We start from the raw sequence: 14,675 nt of genomic DNA on the forward strand, positions 1-14,675 counted from the left end.
TAAAATGTGTCTTAGCTTAAAGTATCATTTTTGGTCTCCAGCTATGTAGTATCCATAGGCCATGAGAAGGCAGACACTCCACCTGAAGCTCCCATATGACTGGAAGCTTCCAGGTTTTAACCAGGAAGAAAGGAAAATCAATATTCATTTTTATCTTATTTCCTTTGGTTTTCTTTTCTTCCCAACGGTCTTGAGTGGTCCCCATTGCCATCTTATTTCTCTCTTTCATTTCTCCTTTGATGACCTCTCCTTGCCATTGTACACCAAACTCAATGTCTATGATGCAGCCCTCATTTGCACATTGCTCGTGTCATTTTTAAAAACTCTTTTGAGACTGTGTTTAAAGTCCATTTTTTGAGCCACATAAGCACCGTTGTTTTTCATATGATAAAAAGTTATAAATTATCAACTTGTTTGCTTTTAGGACTATAGTTCTCACATTGAAGCATGCATCAGAATCACTTGGAGGTTTGTTAAAACTCAGAGTTTTTAAATTGTTAGAGCTAGGATGGGACATGAGAATGCATTTCTAAGAAGCTCTAGGTGATACGGATTCCTGCAGCCCAGGGATCACACTTTGTGAAACACTTACTTGAACCATACTGCTTGGGGGCAAGTTTACAACTAGTTGAAGAGATGCATTTGCCGTCTTCAAATTCTACTTAGGTTTCTAGTATATTCTCCTGCAATCAAGATACCCAACTTGGGAGTTTGAAGGCTTAACTAGTCTGGGATAGTGTTAGGTCAGTGTCCTATTTGGTCTATAAACCATGGTCTATTAACCATGGCAGTGAGAATAGTAGATTGATTGGGGAATATATTTTTTAATGCTTTTAAGTGAGGAATATTTGTCACTGCACTGAATTACTGTAATTTCAGCAGAGGTAAGGAGGAGGCTTTTGAATTAGGCCTTCTAACCCTTATACTATAGTATGCTATACTGTAATACGCGGCAAAGGCATCAGTGGCCATAAAATATTAACTAACCAATGCATACTGAGCTATATGCATACTGAGCTATATATTATGTTTATAATACAAAAGTAAGTACAATATTTAGAAAAATCATACAGAAATGTATTTTCCTGACATCCTCTGAAGGTGTGTGATAGGCATTTCTTTTCTTTTGTTATCTTTTAATTTTAAAATATGGTTTAGGAGTGTCTGGGTGGCTCAGTTATTAAGCCTCTGCCTTCAGCTCAGGTCATGATCCAGGATCCTGGGATATAACCCCACTTCCCTGCTCAATGGGAAGCCTGCTTCTCCCTCTCCCACTCCCCCTGCTTGTGTTCTTACTCTCGCTATCTCTGTGCCAAATAAATAAATAATTAAAAAAATAAAGTAATAAAATAAAATAAAGTAAGGTTTAGTCTGGACTGGATTCTACCAGCAGATAGTTCAGCCAGTTCTACTGACTGGAGGCAATTAAGTAAAATGAACTCTAGTTCCTTTTTTTTTTTTTAATATTTTATTTATTTATTTGATACAGAGAGATCACAAGTACGCAGAGAGGGGGGGAAGCAGGCTCCCCGCTTAGCAGAGAGACCGATGCTGGGCTGATCCCAGGACCCTGAGATCATGACCTGAGCTGAAGGCAGAGGCTTACCCCACTGAGCCACCCAGGTGCCCTCTAGTTCCTTTTTTAAAAAAATTAATTATAACACCAGGAACTCAGTTGCTACTGTAAAAAAGACCTGCCAACTGAGGCCTACATTTAATTACTATTTAGTACTCTTGTGGGTTGTATTAAGTGCATCAAAGCCAGTGTTAGCCTTTTGAATGGGTAAATTCAGGACTTCTCATCATGGCTTCCAGTTCAGAAAGCTTAAAATGAGGATCCCTGGGTGGTTCAGTCTTTAAGTATCTGCTTTTGGCTCAGGTCATGATCCCGGGGTCCTGGTCCTACCTTGGGCTCTCTGCTTAGTGGGAAGCCTGCTTCTCCCTCTCCTATTCCCCCTGTTTGTGTTCCCCCTCTTTCTATAAATAAGTAAATAAAATCTTAAAAAAAAAAAAAAAAGAAAGTTAAAATGATCTCAGTCAATGATTTAAGTGGTATTCTTACCTCACGAGTCTGCTTACTTTCACCCATCTCCTGGCTGCCTAAATTCGCTCACATACTCAAATTATCCTTTCATTTTTTAAATGACTCATGTGTTCAAGTTTTTAAAAAATGACAGCACAACCATCAGCATTTTCCCCAAAGTATGATTATTAAATATAGCAACTCTTATGCTCAGATGGCTAGTGCAAGGAGAAAAAGAGGAAGGCAGTGAAAGGAAATTGGATGTGTTAAGAATCTTATCCATTAGTCATACCTTTTTTTTTTTTTTTTGCCTTGTTCTTATCGCTCTATGAGGTCTTTGTGTGCTAGTTTTTTGAAGACAATGAATAAACGAAGATTGCACCCAGCATATTACTGTTAAGGAAAACTGAGTTCTAATAAGTTGAAGTATGTCAAACTTTCAATTTCTTTTGCATTTATCTTGTAAATTTGGCAAGGCCATGGCTACAGGTGAAAGATGAGAAGTTGTATAATTATCTAGATTATCAACTTTAAAAATGTTTCCAATTAAGTCTGCCATGGAAAAGTTTGACTTGAAATTCATTTTTAATCTCAAACTACCTCCATTCCACTGGTGAGTGATCAGGCTGTAGGGTCTATACAGAAGTTCCCTTAGTTCATATCTTTCACTGCAGGACTGGCATAAACACTGGAGATCTTTCTTCTCATAATTATAACTCACAAACTGCTAAGATGATGATGCATGTGCAGATGTAGTAAGTGTAGCAATACACTTTTGCTTCAAAGAAATAAAAGCATACCTGTTTTTTATTTTTATTTATTTATTTTTTAAAAAGATTTTATTTTTATTTGTCAGAGAGAGAGACAGAGAGAGAGCGAGCATAGGCAGACAGAGTGGTAGGCAGAGACAGAGGGAGAAGCAGGCTCCCTGCCGAGCAAGGAGCCCGATGTGGGACTCGATCCCAGGATGCTGGGATCATGACCTGAGCCGAAGGCAGCTGCTTAACCAACTGAGCCACCCAGGTGCCCAAAGCATACCTGTTTTTTAAATGAAAAAAGGCAAAAATCGGTTTTTAGATTAATAAAAAGGATATTAGGCATTCCCTATCCTATTCCCAAATATACATGCTCACACAAGGTGTGGAAATTTCCATAAAGTCATTCAAACTTCATTTTATGATCTTATTTAATATAAATAAATGAATAAATAAGAAAAAAATTCTTGGTGCCATTCAACATGTTCTCAATCATGTCGAGACCAAGTATCATGTATCAAAACTAAAAATATAAAGTGTTTAAAGAAAACCACAGAAAAATGATTTTTATGCCTTTGCTTATTTAAGGAACATTAAATGATATAGGAATTAGATTTCTACAATTTCCTCCTAAGTTCTAACTGCTTTTTTAAAAAACATAATACTCAAAATACATAGATGCACAAAATTAAATTGAATGTACCCATAATATCGTTGGTCCTGAATTCTTCAATAAAAACTGAGCAGATGTCAGTAAAGAAAAACAATTTTTTTAAAAGATTTTATTTATTTATTTGAGAGAGAGAGAGAGAGACAGAGCATGAGAGGGGTGAAGGTCAGAGGGAGAAGCAGACTCCCCGTGGAGCTGGGAGCCTGATTCAAAACTTGATGCTGGGACTCCAGGATCATGACCTGAACTGAAGGCAGTCACTTAACCAACTGAGTTACCCAGGCGCCCCAAGAGAAACTAATATTAAGTGTATTGCTGTCCATTTTCAGTCTGAAATAACACAGAGTAGGCACATTATGAAAGTCTGCTAAACTGATGTCCAGCCATAGTTTCTTAACACTACAAATACTGGGATCCAGGGAGTTGTGGGTAAGAGGTGATTAAAAGAGGACAATGACATTGCACCAGATCCTAATTTATCACACAATGTCCCCCAGGAAATTGTCCCTACCTTTTGTGTTCCTTAATCCTTCATTCATCAGTCACAGTAAATGATGCTTCTTTGTAAAGATAGATTCTTTGGAGGCTGTCCTGACAATGGCCTGTAATGATGATGTGTCCTCACTGTATTAATTCTTTGGTTATTATAGTCCCACAATCTACCCATTAGAAGTTCAATTTTAGGATTAAAACGATTCTTCTCTTGTCCCTGTTGAACAGTCACATTCCCATTGATATTTCAGGAGTTATTCTCCCCAGGGTTTTTTCTGCAGCATCAGGAGCCTCAGTCTACTGCCTGGACCCAACTTCCCTGATTCTGTGGCTATGTGAGGAAAGTCACATCTGGCTGGTGCACACTTGAGCCCTGCGGGTGATTTGGTCTCTAAATCCAGTAGATGGCTCAAAATTACCACAAATTAACTTGATAAATACTCACATTCTTATGTTAATGCAACTAAACTAGATTTGGTAATTTCCAGTTGAACCACTTAATTTGCAATTGCATTTTTTTGCCACCACCAAACTGCAGAGAGCCTCAACAATAAGCTTGTTCTCTTAAAACACAAGGTTTTCTTATGTTTTAAATTCATGTAGCCACAAAAGATGTGAAATTTGAAAACATATTTCACCTAAATCCAAGATTTTAGAGCTTTCCTACCCAGTAATTATGAGAGAAAAAAAAATACTAGTGTGAGTTAGCATATCAGACTTAACATGATGAATGCAGTTCTCAAGGGACCTACTATTACATTCTTACAACAACAAAGCATTATTTTTTTTTTTAAGATTTTATTTCTTTATTTGACAGAGAGATCACAAGTAGGCAGAAAGGCAGGCAGAGAGAGGCAGAAGCAGGCTCCCTGCTGAGCAGAGATTTCCCCATTCAGGGCTTGATCCCAAGACCCTGAGATCATGACCTAGGCTGAAAGCAGAGGCTTAACCCACTGAGCCACCCAGGCGCCCCATAACAAAGCATTATTAATATGGTTTTCTAAGAAGTTCGATTATTCTTAACAAAACACACACTGCTTGATTAATTATGTTTAATTAAATTTCAATAGCCCTTTACTGTTTATTTACTTTCAGTTTCTTACATTGATGATAATTATTTTTGTATTTTTGGATGCCAAAATTAAAGGGCCTATAGAGGTGGGTTTAAGCTGCTGAACTATGGGAAAATGGCTTTTCAATGTTCCATTCATCTGTGGCAGCATATACATATGTATATTCTGTGGGACCCTCCATTTAGAAATCAATTTATAAAGTAAAATGTTTGTGAAGTGTTATATCATTTATTTAGCTTACAACTTAGAACTTTGTAGTTTTAAGATGTTAAACAGTAGGTATTCACATATGAACATCTGTGAGCATTCACTTGGATAGCCAGGCCCTTATAAAAAGACTGTGCCAGGGCACCTGGGTGGCTCAGTGGGTTGAGCCTCCGCCTTCGGCTCAGGTCATGGTCTCAGGGTCCTGGGATCGAGTCCCGCATTGGGCTCTTTGCTCGGCAGGGAGTCTGCTTCTTCCTCTCTCTCTGCCTGCTTGTGATCTCTCTCTCTCTCGTCAAATAAATAAATAAAATCTTAAAAAAAAAAAAGACTGTGCCAGTCATACTACATTATTATTGTTTTATTGGAGCCATTTGTACCATGATGAGTAGTTGATGGTGGGACAAAAAAATGTACATTTGGGATTGCATGAAGGTGGCTTCCTCCTCTGAGAACTTGGAGAATCAGAGGCATTTCATTGTGATGGGCTATGCTGGTGTCATTGGAGCAAAAACTGCCCCTGTCCAGGAGAAGGCAGATGTGGACCACACACCTCACCATGCCTCTACTTTACAAAAGTTCACAAAGCAATGGTAAACAGAGTATCCTAAGAATCAGCCAATTCCTTAAGCACTTCAATCAGAGGCAGCAATGTGGGACTCCAGCCACAGTGTGACACACAAGGAAGCAGAAGTAGGACATCAGGTGTTGTCAACAACAGAGGCAGCTCTGCCCATTGCAATAGAGATAGCAGCAATATGGGCACAGAGACGGCAAGGCATGAAAGCAGAGAAGTGTTGATGGCGTAATTGACAACACATGTAATGCCATGACAAGGAAAATTCCTACACATTATTGCTAAGGGCAAGAGAGAGTGAGGATGGAGAGGACTGAATTCTTTAAAAAGAGCTAATTTTGATCATTAAGACAATAAAAGTATAAGTTATGAGGTGCCTGGGTGGCTCGATCAGGTAGGCATTGAGTCTTGATTTCAGCTCAGGTCATGATCTCAGAGTCTTGGATGGAGCTTGAGTCTGGCTCCAAGCTCAGCAGGGAGTCTTCTTGAGGATTCTCTCTCTCCCTCTCCCCCTCCCCCTGCTTATTCTCTCTGTCTCTCAAGTAAATAAATAAATCTTTTAAAAAACATATAAACTATAATTTAAAGAATAGGAAACAATTTAAGGAAGCTCATAAAACTGCATCTCAGATATCTTGAGAGAAGTTCTCCTGTAATTTCCTATTAATGGGTTATAGAAACACCTTGGAGATATCATGGGTTTGATTCCAGACCACCAGAATAATGCAAATATCACAATAAAGCCAGTCAAGTGACATTTTTGACTCCCTGGTTTATATAGAAATTACATTTATGTAATACTTAGTCTATTTAGTGTGTATCATGTCTAAAAATATAATGTGTATATCTTAATTAAAAAACACTTTACTGCTAAAAAATGCTAACCATCATTTGAGCTTTCAGTGAGTCATAATCACTGATCACAGTCACCATAACAAATATACTAGTAATGACAAAAGTTTGAAATACTATGAGAATTACTAAAATGTGACACAGAGACATGAAATGAGCAAATGCTGAAAAACTTGCTTGACACAGTGTTGCCACAAACCTTCATTTTGTAAATAATGTGATGTCTGTGAAGTAAAGCTCAATAAAATAAGATATGCTGATATTAGCAAGATTTAACTTTTTCTTTCCATGTTTAATGAATGTGAGCCCACTCTCCAGGCCTTACTAACATATGTGAGTATAGTAAGGTGGCAAAAATACTTAGTTTTTCTATTTGTTCAAAAATTTACTTGCTGTGTGCTGGGATAAAAAATAATTTTCTATTAATAATAATCATACATACCTTTCCCTATGTTCAAGATGAGAGAAATGTCTCTTACAAGTGAATTTCTGTTATATAAGAGGTAATAATTGAAGGATATATATCCTATGTATTTTAGTCTATGGACCCTTTTTCATTTTTTCCAAGGAATTCTACTTTAGTGCAATTAAATAAAATTAATTGAATTAAGTAAATATCTTTTTTAAGTTTCTTTGCCATTATGACAATGTAAGAATTGTTTTTATATGAAAGTTTCACTCCCAATCAATTAGTTTCTCTTTGTTAACTCTTTGGGTTATATTCCTTCTAAATGTGTTCAAAGACAAGCTTTGTCAAAATGCCATAACACATTACACAATCATTACATGTTCAATAGATAGAATTGTGCTCTGGAGCCCCTTCCACAATTTTAGCAGGATTTTAAATGTCTGAAACCCTTGGTAAATTATTTGAGTGGATGCCTCTTCCCACTCCAACTTTCCCAAATCTCAACTCTCTGATCTTTTCCTCTCTACTCCTCAGGAAATAAAAATAGGTTACTATTGCTTATACCGATTGTCATGTATGGGAGCCGGCTTAATAGATAATTTGACCAGTTTTGTACCTACCTTATCAAATAATATAAATTATTATTTTTGGCAATTGTTTCCCAAAATTACATTAGTATAAAACATTGGCTATAATTTAGGAACACATTTCATGACATTTTTTTTTTCAGGAATGCTCACAGAAGAATTTTTAAGGTTGGCTGTATTATGGACAATGTTTAAGTTATTTTACTGAGCTACCATTATACATATTCTAAAATTAATACTTCCACATTTTATGTCTGTAGAACTTTGAGGGCCTAATCATTCATGCTCTATATTTGGAGCAAAACATCAATGTTCAAAGCAAAGTATTAGTCCGATCTGTAAGAATATCTAAAGACTTCTGTATGAGGATAGTTATCCATTCATTCGAGACCCCCATATGAGTGAACAAAATTTTAAGTGGATATCAAACTTTTTCTGATGTGGTTTTAAAGTATTTTGCTTTCTCTTAGAGTTAATCAAGAATAATCTGTTGCCAGAGAACATAAACCCAAGCTGTTTTGTTAACTGAAGTTTCGTCTGTAAATAAGAACAAACTATATGTAATCCCATCTATAAAACAAGAGATGGTCCAGAGGTTTTTGTTTTACTGTGATTTTTACTGTTATCATTGAAAGCACCCCATCCTCTATTTCTAATGATATTTCAATGTTAGAGACAAATAGGTTACTGTAAAATGAGGTCTTATTCACTTAATTAAAAAAAGGTACAGTCTAACTTATTGTATTAATTTTTTAAAATATATGAGTAAAAGAAGATATTTATATTGTAAGAAAAGAAAACATGTTTCCAAGAGGCTATTTGGTTAGTCTATAATATTATTATGTATGTGAAAGGGTATTCTCCCTCAAAAATATGACTGTTTGCCCTCCAAGGAAGAGGTATCACCAGAGCAGGAGAGAAAGCCTCTAGTTACCTCTGCCAAGGACACTGCTAGACTGTCTGTTTCCTGGTGTTCTGATATTACACTCATCAAACAATCTTCATATTTTAATTTGACTACCCATGTAGCTTTTCCACTGGGACAGAATATGCTAACCATTAAATGTAGACATTTAGTCTACTTGAAAGAGGTTTTTTTAAGTTATAAATGAATAAATGATAATTCCAATTTTATACATCAGTCCTTTGAGCTTGCTTAGCTTGAATCTATCCCAGAGAGACCGATTAATTCTTAGTACTTGATAAAACAGAATTTCTGGTCATTCGCAACTGAGAATGAGATCTCAAAAATAATGATCCAACTGAGGTGTTCCTTTGGAGGGGACTTCCCAGATATTAAAAGACTGAATTATATTAGTGATGGAGAGGATGGCAAATAATGTACATAGTGAAAAAATGCTTGGGATATAAAATTAATGCACCTCTTTGTGGCATTTCTATACCTCTACACTTTGATGCAATTGCTAAGGAAATGCATAAAATTTGATGCTATGAAGCTATAATGCCATGAAGAAAAAATAACAGGATAGTAGAATAGCCAAGTCTTCTAACAGTGCAGTACTTTTCAACCTTTCTTGCAGATGGGCAGGAGTGACCGTGTATAGTGTGCTGATATCTTAGTGTGATCACCAGGGACCAGTGCTTTCTAGTATCATCAGGGAAAGGCCAACATGGACCTAACCAGATGCCTGTCCTTGACCTGCTAGGGGAAGAGAGGGAAAATGCTGCAGCTGAACTTGGGAGAAATTAGGTTGAGAATGACAATAGATGAGAAAGGTTAAAATTTGAACAAATGACTGGTATCATAAGGCTTCATGAAAGACATTACCACAATGCCATTACTCCACCCATTACTGCAATTCAAGGATTCGTGAGCCTCATGCACTGTATTTTCTTGCCAGTTTTTTTTTTTAAAGATTTTATTTATTAATTTGACAGAGAGAGACACAGCAAGAGAGGAACACAAGTGGGGGGTGGGAGAGGGAGAAGCAGGCTTCTCACAGAGCAAGGAGCCCGATGTGGGGCTTGATACCAGGACTCTGGGATCATGACCTGAGCCAAAGGCAGAAGCCTTAACCCACCCAGGCACCCCTGTCATCAGTTTTTAATAGAAACTTTGACTTTCTAATCAGTGCAAATGTGTCCAGATTAACATTTGAATTGATAGACCCATTAAAGTAGCTTGCTTCCTCTACTGTGGGTGGGCCTCATTCAATCAACTGAGGACTTGAATACAATAAAGTCTGAATGAATGGAAACTCCCTAGACTTGACTTGCTAGCTCAAGCTGGGGCATTGGTTTTTCCTGGCCTTAGGACTTGTACTGGAACTACCCATAGTCTATTCTGGGTCTCTAGCTTGCCAATACATGTCTGTGTGTCTGTATTACATGTTACACGCATGTTACACATACACACACATTCTATTGGGTCTGTCAGGTGAGGATTCTGGTACCAAGAAGTAGGATGCTCTATAACAAATACTAAAACATGTGGAAGTGGCTTTGGAATGGGGTAATGAGTAGAGGCTAGAAAAACTCAGGGAAATGCTAGACATATGGGCATTCTGGTGAGGTCTCAGATAAAAATGAAGAATATGTTATTAGAAATTGGAAGAAAGATGATCCTTGATACAAGAGAGGCAAAAACGTGGGTTAACTGCGCTCTAGTGTTTTAACTGAAGGTAAACTTTTGAGGAATGAAATCTGATATTTGGTTTCTGAGCAAAGTGTTGAAGAAATAGCTTGGTTCCTCTTGACTGCTTATAGTAAAATGCAACATTGTTATGATTTTAGGTGGTGGGATTCAGAGCCAGTGACCAAGGAAGAATTCTTGAGATGTCTTTGGTGCAAAAAAGTGGTTTTATTAAAGCATAGGGACAGGACCCATAGGTAGAAAAATCAGCACTGGGGTCATGAGGAATGGTCGATTATATACTTCCAAGTTGGGAGGAGATTAGGATAGCGTTAAGTCTCCAAGGAATTTTGGAAGCAAGATTTCCAGGACCCTGAGGGAGCTAACTGCTTTTAGGAAAAGATAATTTATTACTTTAGTAAACCCTCGGTCATGAAACCCTCCGGATGTGTATCAGTGGGCCATATGTTGCCAGGATGATTACTAACACATATTTTGGTGGGTAGAGATAAAGGAAGTTTCCAAAGGAATTTTTATATATTAAAGTAGATTTACAGGATCCCGAGGTAGGGGTGGGGGTCAGGACAATGTTGTACCCTTAGCAAAGTATTAACATTGAGGCAGCTGAATTCCTAGAATAACGTCACTCTGTTTGTTTCAAGGACTTGTCAATGGACTATAAGTAATAAGGAAATTCAATTATTCTTTTGCCTTTGCTTCCCATACCAAGATGAGAGAGATGGACTGCAGAAGGAATTGCTAGGCAAAAAGGAGCAAGAACGCAGACTTGGAAATTTCTCAATCTCTCTACACTGTAAAAAGTGAGAAAGCAGGTTTTAAAAAGAACATCATGTGTGTGGCTAGACTAACACTCAACAAAGAGTTTATAGGATTATATGAACAGAAACACTGTCTATTTAAATTAAAGGAGATTGATGGGGTTCCTGGGTGGCTCAGTGAGTTAAAGCCTCTGCCTTCAGCTCAGGTCATGATCCCGGGCTTCTGGGATCCAGCCCAGCATCCATCGGGCTCTCTGCTCAGGGGGTCCCTGCTTCCTCCTCTCTCTCTCTCTGCCTGCCTCTCTATCTACTTGTGATCTCTGTCTGTCAAATAAACAAATAAATAAATCTTTAAAAAAAAAAAAAGGTATTAACTGGAAGAAAGAGATATCAAAGCTATGCTCTTAACTTTATTAACAACACTGTTTAGGTAAGTGGTCACTAAAATCAGTCCACAAACTACTCAGGAGTATGCAATACCGTCTATGAGGTCAGTGTCAGAAAAATAATGGAACTTCTGTCCATGTTCATTTTAATCTCATATTTTGGTGAATATTTTGTAATATGCAAACATTAGCAATTATGAGTACATAATTATAAATAAAATATATACTATAAATGTGTGTTTAAAACATTTAGTAATTGGGCTATGTAACAGAAAAATTCGAAGATTATTGCTTTAATCAACTGTGTTATTCCATAGATGAAAGACTTGTTGACTGGACAAGGATCCAAGATGATATTTCTTAGGAGCTGAAGGTCAGCTGAAGGGCTTTAAGTATGGGAACAATATGGTCAGATTGTTTTTCAGAGAGCTATTCAGAAGATGTACTGGAAGACAGGTTGGAGGGGGACAGCAAAAGTAGGATGAGCAGTTAGCAAACTCTTCCTCTAAGTAATAGATAACAAGGATTTTATCTGGAAGGAGTGTTAATAAAGACAGGAAAACACTGGATCAAGAAATAATTAACAGCTGAAATAAGCAGAAAGTGTTGGTTGATTGAGGAGTATGAGGGAAAAAGAATGAAAAATGACTCTAAGGTTTTTAGCTTATATGACCAGTTAAAGTTATCTATGATAGAAAATTCCAACTGGGGAAGGTTTAGGGGTGATACATGATCCATATAGTTCTAAGCATGTTGAGTTTGAGATACTCAGGCATTCTGTAGATGGAGATACACAAAAAGGAACTTGGGATCTGAGGCTCAGAGAAGAGGTCTGGATGGATGTATGGGTTTGAGAGTCAGAACAGGGACAAGGAGAGGGACAATGGAAGTAAAAAGTACAGGGGCGCCTGGGTGGCTCAGTGGGTTAAAGCCTCTGCCTTTGGCTCAGGTCATGATCTCAGGGTCCCACATCGGGCTCAAGCCCCACATCGGGCTCTCTGCTCGGCAGGGAGCCTGCTTCCTCCTCTCTCTCTCTCTGCCTGCCTCTCTGCCTGCTTGTGATCTCTGTCTATCAAATAAATAAATAAAATTTTTAAAAAAGTATAAAGTACAAATGTAGGGAAATATTAAGAACATTCATATGCCAAGGAAGCAAATGCCAAGGCATTTTTAATTTATCTGATCTAAGTTTCATGGTGTGAATTTTTTTTTTTCATGGTGTGAATTTTTAAAGAAAATGGATGAAGTGGAAAATGGTGATTCACAGGTGGTGATACTTTTCAATCTTTGAAAACATCTGCTATTCAAGATGGTATCACAAGGTGTGAAAGACAATTTTTATTGTGAAAAATTAGTGGAGTGGTAATTTGGTTTCTATATTACAATGAATATGACTAAAATTGAATGCTGGAATTAAATTAGCTAAATACATGTGAATTTGCATATTGTCTTTTGTAAAATAATTGGGCCAAAATTTGTGACAATAAATGAAAAATAACTCTAGCTAAATTAAAATTTCACTTTATCACGTTCTGAGAAAAAAAATTATTATGTATTCAAAAAGTAACAAAGGTGCTATTTGTCATAGCTAATTAAAAATATTTCCATTCTTGGTCACGAGGGCGGCCCAGTTGGTTAAATGTCAGACTCTTGGCTTTGGCTTAGTTCATGATCTCAGGTCCTGGGACTGAACCACACTTTGGGCTGCAGGCTCAGAGTGGAATCTGCTTGAGATTCTGTCTCTTTCTCTTCCTCTGCCCCTCCTCCTGCTCTCTCTCTCTAAAATAAATGAATCTTTTAAAAAATATACCATTCTTTCACATTTTTGATCCTTTTAATGAATTTTTTTCTTCCTCCTGAATGCTCTCTCCCTTCATTTTAACTTGGTGAACTCCTACTCAACCCTGAACACCCAGTTAAGTTTATATCCTTCAGAAAGTTTTATTTAGTCTCCCTCTTATGTTGTCTCACCTATCTATGCTTTTGTAGAACATTTAAAACCTATTACCTAATTTATCATATTTTACTATAATTATTATTTTCTTACATTGTAGATTGTATTTATTTACTTTTAATAGAATATTATTTATTTTTCTTTCTTACTGACTCTCAGATACAGAGGATTGAGCTAACAATGGTCTTTAATACATGATATGCCACCATCATTTTCACAGTCACATTCTTAGGTATCTTGACATAGTTTTTCCTCCATATTATATTGTCATTGAAAAATATAGATAGTATAAAAATGTATGTTTAAAATGCTTCTTCCTCTTTTCTGTAAGCATTGTTTTTAAAATATAAACTATTTTAATATGTATAAAATGTATATTATTTATTTAATGTAATTATAGATAGATCCACTTTGTAAGGCATATATCAAATCTGTTGCTATAACACAATGCTTAATCCATTCACCTCACTTCATCTCATCATGTAGGATTTTGATCATCTCACATCATCACAATAAGAGTCATGAGTACAGTACAATAAAATATTGTAAGGCACAGAGAGAGCGCACATTCACATAATCTTTGTTATAGTATATTATGATTGTTTTATTTTATTATTAGTTATTGTTGTTATTCTCTTACTGTGCCTAATTTATAAATTAAACTTAATCATAGGTATATATAGGGAAAAATGTAGTTTATATGAGGTTCAGTACTATCTGCTGTCTTAGGCATTCACTAAGGATCTTGAAAAATGTCCCCTCAGATAATGGGAAACTACTGTATATTCTTTTTTTTATATAATTTTTTTTACTACTGTATATTCTTAAATATAGTCTCTTATAGATATGATTGAAACATTTTTTTAACAGGTGAATTACTAGGTCTTAGAATATATGTAATTTTAATGTGAGTAACTATTAGAATATTCTCAAGAGTAACAACAGGAATGAAGGAGATCTTATATCATCATGTTTCTGCCAAATATAGACCAAACACATGCATGTAAATGGATAGATAACTCGCTATCTTAGTTCTATATTTCTAACCAATGAATTCTAAGATCTCTTCATATACCAGTTGGAGCTTTGGACTACCTCTATGTAAATTCAGATTCTTTGCTAATTTATTCTGGAATTGTATTTCTTTTTCTAGTTGATTTGAAGGTATTCATATATATTTTAGATATTATTTCTTTGTCAGTTTTAGACATTATAGCTATTTATTCACAGTAATTTCCCAGTCTATTAACTTGCTCATAGTGTTTTGCATCGAAGAAAAATTTTTAGCTTTATGTAATTAAATCATTAAATATTTTCCACT

Source organism: Mustela putorius, unplaced genomic scaffold (genome assembly GCF_011764305.1).
Source record: "Mustela putorius furo isolate JIRA1106 unplaced genomic scaffold, ASM1176430v1.1 tig00003863_pilon_pilon_pilon, whole genome shotgun sequence".
Taxonomy (NCBI): domain Eukaryota; kingdom Metazoa; phylum Chordata; class Mammalia; order Carnivora; family Mustelidae; genus Mustela; species Mustela putorius.